General features: G+C 42.8%; 1 non-coding gene across 1 annotated transcript; it reads right to left on the bottom strand.

Moving 5' to 3' along the window:
• Positions 1 to 8,516: 8,516 nt before the first annotated feature.
• LOC128598014 (small nucleolar RNA SNORA11) lies at positions 8,517 to 8,647 on the bottom strand. Its single transcript, XR_008383535.1, has one exon. It is a non-coding gene; the product is annotated as a small nucleolar RNA SNORA11 (small nucleolar RNA).
• Between the last annotated feature and the right edge of the window lie 1,506 nt (positions 8,648 to 10,153).

Genomic DNA, 10,153 nt, shown 5'->3' with positions numbered 1-10,153 from the left:
AAGTCTCAACAGGGCTAAAATTAAGCAGCACACTCCCACTGTAGGCCTGCTGGTTTATGCACACTGGTGATTTCTGTGCTTTCTTCCCAAGTATTCCTTTGTGGGAACTCCAGTCTCTACAGCTAATACATGGACCATATAACCCTCAAATCCACTGCTATCATCATATAATGGAATGAATCTAAATTAATATTTCATAAGCACCATGGTCTCGCCAGTCTTGGAGGAAATGTTTAATCAGCATTATTGATGCTGATTTTGTGTCTGTTAATAAAAGAAGCAAGCCAGGCCATGTGATCAAAGGCTTAAAAAGGATCCGAGGGTCCCACTCTCTGATTATACTTGGGTAGTGCTGTACTGTGTTGCCCAAGGAAGAAAGGAAAAACGTAGCCTTTGCCTAGAGCTGAGGCCCAGGATGGCTTTGTCTTCCCAGAAGTGAACTTCCCTCTGTTGTAAAACTCTGCTCTGACCCCAACAAAAACTGGGCTCTGGAGCCCAACTGGATCATTAGACCTGGTTTGAGCCAAAGTTCCATTTAGCCTGGGGTTCTAAGAAGGATGAGCACATCTGACAAAACTCTACCAGATAGTGAACAAAAGAGCTTCCTAAGAGATGACAGAGAGAGAGAGAGAGAGAGAGAGAGAGAGAGGAGTAACCACATTTACACAAGAAAGCCAAGCTACTTCTCTACCTCACAGTGTGGTCTACCAACCAGCAGCATTCAGCATCACTTAGAAACACATGATCTCAAGTCCTACCCTTCACCTACCAATTTAAAATCACATTTTAACAAGATCTTCAGGTAAAGTCTGAGAAGCACTGATTTTTTTTTTTTCCCTTGGTGGAAAAAAAAAGTGTGATGGTCTCAGGTTGAAGAGGCTATGGTTTACCACAGTGCCTCCCTGCCCAGCCCCTCAGGTTCATATTTGAATGCTGTGGTGCTCCCAGAGGAGCTATTTTACTGAAACTCTGTTCACTGATTCAGAAAAGGATAGGTACAGATTTGGTACATGGAGAACATTTTAGGCAAATTGAGAGAAAGACATTTCCTCACACTATGAGAAATACAGTTGTGGCACTTTTCAGTGGATATGCAAGACCATTCAGGTTCCTCAAACATCTGCTTTGTCCCTCTGAGCAGATGACCTTCCAGAGTTGACTTAAGCAATCCGATGGGAACATCTCTTTTCTACTCTACTGAGCACCGAAATGCAGCATCAACATCACCTGGTTTCCTCCCATTCATCTCTCATCAGGTTAGAGGAAACCTCTCCCTATATTTAGCTAAACCCTGCAGGGCTGCTCTGGAATCCAGGGGAGTGCTCGGTTGCTGCCAGTCAATAATCAGCACTACACCTGGGCATGAGCAGGGCTGTGCTCAAGCCGTGGGGGCCAACAAATGGCACCTCCATTAATCTGAGTGGAGCATCACTCAAGCCAGTATGGGCTAACAGTCACCACTGCTGACAGACTACACAGGACACTCACTCCGCAATGCATGACTGCCCGTGACAACCACAGGGAACGGGTGAGCCAGGAAACATGGGAGAGCAGCACAGTTAAATGCTGACAGTGTGTCTACCCCTCTCCTGACAGATAAGTACTTAGGAGTAGGACATAAGTGTGCCATCCAGAGACCTCTTCTTCTTTCCATTAAATAGGAGAGTTCCCAGCAGAAGAGAATAGGTGGACCACAAACTTCTCTGTCTTGAATGGACAGAAGAGGTTTCAGATGAGAAGGAACTAGCATAAGAACTCTGGCAACACGAAGAAACGAGATGTTTTGATACCTCAACGGGTCATAGTAGAGCTCCAGCTGTGGACCCCCAATGGAAAGGAAATTGTCAAAATTTAAGAGACGGAAGTAAACACATGGATGGCAAATAAGAAGAAAGGAATTGATGAGAAAGTTGAAAATGAACACAAAGAAATAATTTGTGGCATAAAGTAAAAATCTCAAAAGAGATAGACAACATAAGAAACTTAAAAAATGGGGTGGTGCCTGTGGCTCAGTGGGTAGGGTGCCGGCCCCATATACCGAGGGTGGCAGGTTCAAACCCAGCCCCAGCCAAACTGCAACAAAAAATAGCCAGGCGTTGTGGTGGGAACCTGTAGTTCCAGCTACTCTGGAGGCTAAGGCAAGAGAATCACCTAAGCCCAAGAGCTGGAGGTTGCTGTGAGCTGTGATGGCACAGCACTCTACCAAGGGGGACAGAATGAGACTCTATCTGTAAAAAAAAAAAAAAGAAAAAAGAGTCATTTAAAGGATTTCAAAATATAGCAGAAAGCTTATTGGAGCTTGAAAAATGAATGTTGGAGCTTGATGACAAAGCTTTCAAATTAACCCAGGCAGTCAAAAATGTAGGAAAAAGCAATAAAGAAAAATCATTTAGAAAATATCACACTAAGTAAAATTAACTAATTTAAGAACAATAAGTACCCCTGATGAAGAAGAAGAAAAAGCAAAAACCATGGAAAACATATTTGAGGGAATAATTGAGAAAAACTTCCCTGGTATCACCAAGAGATTTAGATATCCAGATACAAGATGGTCACTGAACAACTGGAAGAGTCGCACCAAATAGGACATCACTGAGACATATAGTTCACAGTCTGACCAAAGTCACAATAGAGGAGAAAATCCTGGAAGATGAAATGAAAGGAACAACTAACTTACCAAGGAAAACTCATCAGACTAACACTAAACTCATCAGTAAAGACATTACAACCAGAGGGACTGGGGTCCAATTTTTGTCTTCTTAAACAGAATAATTTCTAGCCAAGAATTCTGTATCCTACAAAACTAAGTTTTATACAATAATGGAATTTGTCATCACTAGACCTGCCCTATAAGGACATGTTCAAAGTGCTCTATACATGGAACAGAATAATCAATACTCACTAGTGTTACAAAAATCCCAAGTTCACAGCTCTTATAAAACAGTATCACAAGGAGGAAAACAAAACAAGTATTTAATATGATGAATAGAATATTATCTAAATGTTAATACTAACACTGAATATAAACAGCCTTAATGATACACTTGAAAGATACAGATTGGTTGAATGGAAAGAAAACACAACCCAAGTATATGTTGTCTCCAAGAAACCCATCTCTAAATCACAAGGACTCTCATAGACTCAAGGAAAAAAGTATTACATTCAAATGGAGACAAAAGCTAGCAGGGACAGCTACAGGTATATCAACAGACTATAAAACAACAATGGATAAAAAAGACAAGGACACTCACTATATATTAATAAAGAGAGAAATTACATAAGAAGATATAATAATTCCAGATATATATGTACCTAACACAGCAGCTCCCAAATTTATAAAACAAATTTGACTAGATTCAAGCAAAACAAACAAACAGCAACATCATAATAGCTAAGGACTTCACCATTCCACTGACGGAACTGGACAAACTCAAACAGAATAATCCACACATAAACGCAAGATGTCATCTGGACTACAGAATAAATGACCCTACAGACATTTATAGAACATTCTGCCAAAAACTACAGAATACACATTCTTCTCATCTTCCAAGATAGATCATATCCCAGGCCACAAAACAAGTCTCAACAAATTCAGAAAGATGCAAATCATACCATATATCTTCCCAGACCTCTCTGTAGAATAAAACTAGAAATTGATTCCAAGAGGAACTCTCAAACCTACACAAAGTCATGGAAATTGAACAACCTGCTGCTGAATGACACTTAAGTGAGTGATGAAATTGAGGAGGAAATTAAAAGATTTTTCAAACTGAATGACGGAGGACACAACTTCCAAAATCGATATGCTAAGGAGAAAGTTCATAGCCTTAAATGGTTACATGAAAAACATAGAAAGATTGGGCAGTGCCTGTAGCTCAGTGGGTAGGGCACTGGCCCCATACCGAGTGTGGGAGGTTCAAACCCGGCCCTGGCCAAACTGCAACAACAACAACAAAAAAACAGCTGGACATTGTGGTGGGGATCTGTAGTCCCAGCTACTCGGGAGGCTGAGGCAAGAGAATTGACTAAGCTCAGGAGTTGGAGGTTGCTGTGAGCTGTGATGCCATGGTACTTTACTGAGGGGGACAAAGTGAGACTGTCTCTACCAAAAAAAGATCACAAATTGACAACCTCACATCACACTTCAAGGAGCTAGAAAAAGAACTAACCAAACCCAAAGATAGGAGAAGAAAAGAAATAATAAAGCTCAGAGAGGAGCAAAATAAAACGCAAACAAACAGAACCAAAACACAAGACAAAAGATCAAAGAAATAAAATGTTTTTTTTGAAAAGATAAACACATTGATAGACTACTAGCTAAATAAATCAGAAAAAGAAAAGAAAAGGACTTTAAAAAAAACCTTCAATCAGAAGTGAAAGAGGAGAGATTACAACTGATACTCCAAGAATACAAAATACCACCCATGACTACTATGAAAACCCACAGGAAATGGATAAATTCTGTCTTTCAGTTTAAGTGTTGGTTTTCTTAGAAGTCTGGACTCCAAATCCTGCCTCAGTTCCCCCACTTGCCCTGTTGCAGTGGAATTCTGTGTTTGCAAGTGTTTTGTTCAAGATTCAGGATGGTGTCTTTCATTCCCAGTGCTAGAACTTTCCAGCAGGGTGCCTGGTGCCCAGGAGGCAGACAATGCTGATTCATTTAATGAAATTTTGTTAGAGGAGCTCTCTGAAGCTCCGGTCATCATCATCACGAGGAGACAGTGCCATCCACAAAGGGCTATGAACCCTACTTGGTACGGAAGTGGTCATTAGAAGCAGAGACTGGGTGCCAAGTGGACACTGTTGTCCGGGCTTCTCAGTGGCCAAGCTCAGCAGACACAGCAGATCTGGTGAGTATGACCAGATCCAGCTGAGGGACCCTGGAGTAGAAGTGGAAGCAGATGGGAGATGGCTCAAAATAGCTGAATGCTGTCATTTATGAGAAAGTGTGAGCCAACCCTTAGGGCCTTCCAAAAATCCTGAGTGATCTGTTAAAGAGGACTGGAGATCTAAGTTAGCCATGCAGAACTGAAAGTGGGCAATGCGTGTCAGCCATTGTATCTGTGGGCAGGTGAGGCAATGCGTGTCAGCCATTGTATCTGTGGGCAGGTGAGGCCTGGACACACTTATTTTGTTCCCAGGTGGATATGACATCATCCTTGCCCCTCAGTTAACTTTACCAACTAGTGGAAGAAAAAGCTGACAAAATATTAACTTTATAGGATAAAAAGTGCTGCGAAACTGAGCTACCTGAGCCCTAGTGACCTTTTACCAAAGAAAGGGGCCTGAACCAATTGCTGTTTCCCCCACGGCCCCACCTACAATGAGCCAGAAGTGTGGCCATAAAGTGGCATGGGAAGAATGGGACGGCCAGCTTTCTGAGAATTGTGCCCCATTGTACATGCTTGTTTTTATCAAGTATTTATTTTATTTTCTAATCTTCAGTAGGGCCATGTTTCTCCCCAGCTGGAGAAGCAGAGGACTGGAGCTCTGGGTCTGGGGGTGGAGTGAGAGCAGAGTCCAAGATCACGAGGTCCCATCTGAGGGGCTTGAGCACCAGACCAGGGGGCTGGACCCCTTCTTCTGTGATCTAGTTCCCGAGAGGTGTGTGTCTGTGTGTGTTTTTCATTTTAATCACATTCCAGAACCATCAGTCTCTGATTGAGGCATCAGATTTGACACTTGAGGTCCAGGCAGGTGAAATGAATGAACCAGGTGGCTTCATGATGGGGCGTGTCTGTGCCCTGGCTCATGGGGACCCAATTTCCCAGCTCCAGCTGCATGTCCTGTAAGATTCGCAGCCTAATTTTGTCAGATCTATGGTTTTCCAAGAAAGGTCAAAAAGTCTAGATTTTTAAATATTGACTCAAAACACTTTTTAACTCTTTGAAGACCTGATGGTGACCTCTTTTCTTCCAATCAAGACTTGAGTACCCTAGAACTCGGCAATTCCTCTCTTGGGATTCCTTGAGAGAGGAATCCTTTTACTGTGAAATCCCTCCTCTTTCCTCTCACCACCCCCTAGGTCAGTCTGCAAGGCCAGTTGAGTGGGGACTTTCTCATAATGCCTTGCCCCAAGCAGGCCCAGCAGGTGCACCCCTCTCCAGAAAGCCTCCAAAGAGGGGTTTCCAGAGGCATAGAGAACAGCAGCAAATGAGTAAAGGAATCAGCATTTTCTAAAAAAGGAAAAAAGCCATCCTACCTCAACAGGATTGTACAAATTCCAGGGAAAGGGCCATGTAGAGAGGAGATGAGGTGATGTGACCACGTCCACCCCAACCAGGTGCATGCCCTTGAACTGGAAAGGGGAGTTTCACATGGCACCTGTTTACAGATTAGGCATTTAGAGGCATTGAAAAGTATTCATCTCTTTTACTACTTCCTTCAGTATGTATAATATTAGCAAAATGCCCCAATGGCTGGTAAATCATCTTTAATTCCTTTGGAACTCATCGTAGTAATGTTAACCATGATGGATTCCTGTGGTATTTAAAGAACTAGATTGTCAATTAGCTTTTATGAGATACATCACAGTCATCAGCCTCGGATCAGACCTCCTCTTCCAAAGAAGCCAGTTATTAAAATGTACAATAATTTGCTTTTATTATAATCTATCTAAAAGCCAAAGCTAGTCTCCAAAATAATTTAAAGTTTTTAAGTTGCGATCTAAGAGACCTTTTCTTCAAGATGACTGCATAATTTAGTGTCACCGTTCTTGGTTAATTATTTTGCAGAGTGTGAATTTCGGTTAATCATTTCTTGCAAGGACCAAATAACATAGGTGCTTTCTAATAGCCTCTCTGGGAATAACTACTGTCCTTTCAGAAGCTAATTAATCAAGCTACACTCGTAAAAACTTAAGTAACTACCCACCAGGGTGAGAGTCCCCTGAGCCCTCCGTGCTTCTGGAAATCACTTGCCCACTATGTTGACCTTGGCAGACAGAAGGCCAGTGAGTCAACTTGACTTGGCACAGGAGACACCAGGGACCTTCCACGCCATCCAGTCTGGTTATCTGCTCAGGACAGTCTGGAACTTTAAAACCTCACTTTGACTGTGGGTGCCCTTCAGAACTTAACCTAAGCTATCTGCAGCTTAAAGAGGCAACGATACATGGGCTTCCATGGAAAGATGAGGAAAGGCCCAGTACTCTGCTCTGAATTCAGTAAATCACTGTAAGTTTAATTTAATCACCATTTGCCAAGGCCTTGAGGAAAATCAAATCAGGGGAAATATTGCTTCTGCCCTCAGGAATGCACAGACAGGTACACCCAAGCTGATGCTCAGATAAGGCAGAGTTTGCACCTGTGCCCTCTGCAGCTCTATGATGGTTCACTGCCCCACTATAAGTTACCTCACTGACTACAATTCAGAGATTCTCATCCTTGTAATCTGTCTCCGCAGTAACCTGTGAATTCCTTCAGGGCAGAAAACTTCATCTCTCTAACTGCAGTCCCTTCCACGATACAGGACACATTTATTTAATGCACAAATAAATATAACAACAACAACATTTAACAAGCATTTCTGAGCTTGTATTAAGCAGGTCCTAGGTTAGATCCTTTACAAATATCTCACATAATCCCTCTTTTTTTTTTTTTATTAAGTCATATATACACAGATCATGAATACATTTATGCCTTTGTGGGATTCAATGTGTTGATTATTTGTACAAATTGGAGTGCTTACATCCTACTAATTCATATAGCTTTCACCTCATTCACTTAATCACAGTGTTAAGACATTTGTGTTCGATACTTGATAGATCTGACTTGTACCCTTGCAATACGCTCCATAGGTGTGGTCCCACCATTAACCCTCCCTCTATCGAACTACCCCTCTCCCTTCCCATCCTCTTCCCCTTCCCTCCTTCGTCCTGGGCTATAGTTGTGATTCATCTCTTATATGAAAGCGTGAGTGATTATAAATTGGTTTTATAGTAGTACTGAGTACACTGGATATTTTTTTCCATTCCTGAGATACTTTACTAAGAAGAATATGTTCCAGCTCCATCCATGTAAACATAAAAGAGGTAGTCTCCATCTTTTTTAATGCTGCATAGTATTCCATGGTATACATATACCACAATTTATTCATGGGTCAAAGGGCACTTGGGCTTCTTCCAAGACTTGGCAATTATGAATTGAGCTGAAATGAACAATCTGAGGCATATATCTTTGTTGCCAATTGATTTGTGGTCTTTTGGATATATATCTCTCTCTTACAGTCCTGCAGGAGAAAGTGTGGGGGGAAATATGAAGTATTAGGCTTCCCATTTAACTTTATAATTTAAGGCTTGGAGAGACTGGAGTAATTTGTCCAAAGACCCAAAGCAGTGGAGGTCCACAGTTAACAGGGTTCCTTGGTCCGACCTATGGGTTCATATTCTTTTTTTTTTTTAATTTTCTGAAAATTTTATTAGGCAATTTTTCAAACATACAGTACAGTTGAAACAGTGATACAGTGATCACCCAGACACCCACCACATACATTTTATAATTTTCTTCTTCTTCACATGTAGGGAATTTGTTCACAGGGAGGCCACGAGTTTTGTGTGCCCCTCATCACAATTGCCCCAGATTCCTGTTGGGTGTGTTATAAACAGAGGAGCCATTCTTCAGGTCCCCTGCTCTGAGCACACCCCTGGTTCATACCGTTCTTCAGGCCCCCTACTCTGAGCACACCCCTGGTTCACACCATTCTTCAGGCCTCCTGCTCTGAGCACACCCCTGGTTCACACCATTCTTCAGTCCCCCCTGCTCTGAGCACACCCCTGGTTCACACCATTCTTCAGGCCCCCTGCTCTCAGCACACCCCTGGTTCATACCGTTCTTCAGGCCCCCTGCACACCCCTGGTTCACACCATTCTTCAGGCCCCCCTGCTCTGAGCACACCCCTGATTCATACTGTTCTTCAGGCTCCCTGCTCTGAGCACACTCCTGCTTCATGGTCATTATGCATCACTATTCCAACAGAATCTCCAGAAAGAAAGAAAAAAAAAAAAAAAGAAACTCCAGAAAGGCTTACAAAATCATGCTCACACTCTAAAGAGAGTGATCCCAAGAGATGGGGTGCGAAGTGTGCTGTAAGATTCTGGAAGCTTTCCTGGAGGGAGGGGCCTCTGAGCAGGTCTTTAAGTCCAAAAGGACTTGCTTTAGTTACAGTCAACGTGCTCATAGGGAGAAAGACTAGGCTGAATTCAGGGACAAGAAAGATGAGCATTTCTGTGAGGGTGTGAGCATGAGGATGAGATGAATTGTCTGCATCTCAGAGTCTATCCTTGGAATCTCAGCAGTTAACCTGGGAGAGCCCAAAGAAGCAGCCCCACTTCACCCCCAGCAACCCACTGGCACTAAATTGGGGCTGGCAAGACCTGAATCACTGCACGAAATGGTTATGTTCCCAAATGCTCCCCTCTGTCAATATAGAACACCCCCCCACCCCCCATGAGAGCAATAGGGAGGGGAAATCAGAGCTCAGTGGCCAACAATCTCTGGCCAGGGGAGGTAACACTTCAAGCCTGATTTAAACCACCCATGCGTCAAAAACTGCTGCTGATGAGCATCTCTCAGGGAATGTTCTAGGCTTGCCTTTATCAGGCTTCCTCCAGCCATGGCTCAGGACTATGGGTCCTTGTGGGGAGGAGGAGAACTGGGCTGGAAAGGGATCGTCAGGAGAGGTGTGTAAATGGGACAAGTCCTGGGGCCAGGGCACCTGAACATTATTCTGAGTCAGTTTGTTTACATAACCACAATCCATTCTGCTGATGCCCTCGGAAAAACAAAATCTGCTAGAGGACTGAATTCAAAGTATATTCCATGAGCTAAATGCAAATAAGTGACTCAGTGATAGGGGGAGGCCCCTCTTTCCCATCATTTTGCCAAAATGAACTCTTCATTGATTGAGTGATGCCCCCACCCCACCCATCCCTCATTCCTGAGATTAGTTTGAGCTGGCTCTGGAATATTTATTAGGGAGACCTTTCGTTATAAAGAAGCCAAGTACCAGTTACCTGAAATATATGCAAGTTTTTAAAGTCTACATTCAAGGTTTAAAACCTTTTTGCTTATGAAAAATGTCCTACCTGGCCTCTCCTTGTCTCATTTGGGAGATTAAACGGTAGCTATATAGTTGAACTGCAATTTGCTTG

This window comes from Nycticebus coucang, chromosome 10 (genome assembly GCF_027406575.1).
Source record: "Nycticebus coucang isolate mNycCou1 chromosome 10, mNycCou1.pri, whole genome shotgun sequence".
Taxonomy (NCBI): Eukaryota; Metazoa; Chordata; class Mammalia; order Primates; family Lorisidae; genus Nycticebus; species Nycticebus coucang.
This window is presented reverse-complemented; position numbering and strand designations above follow the sequence as displayed.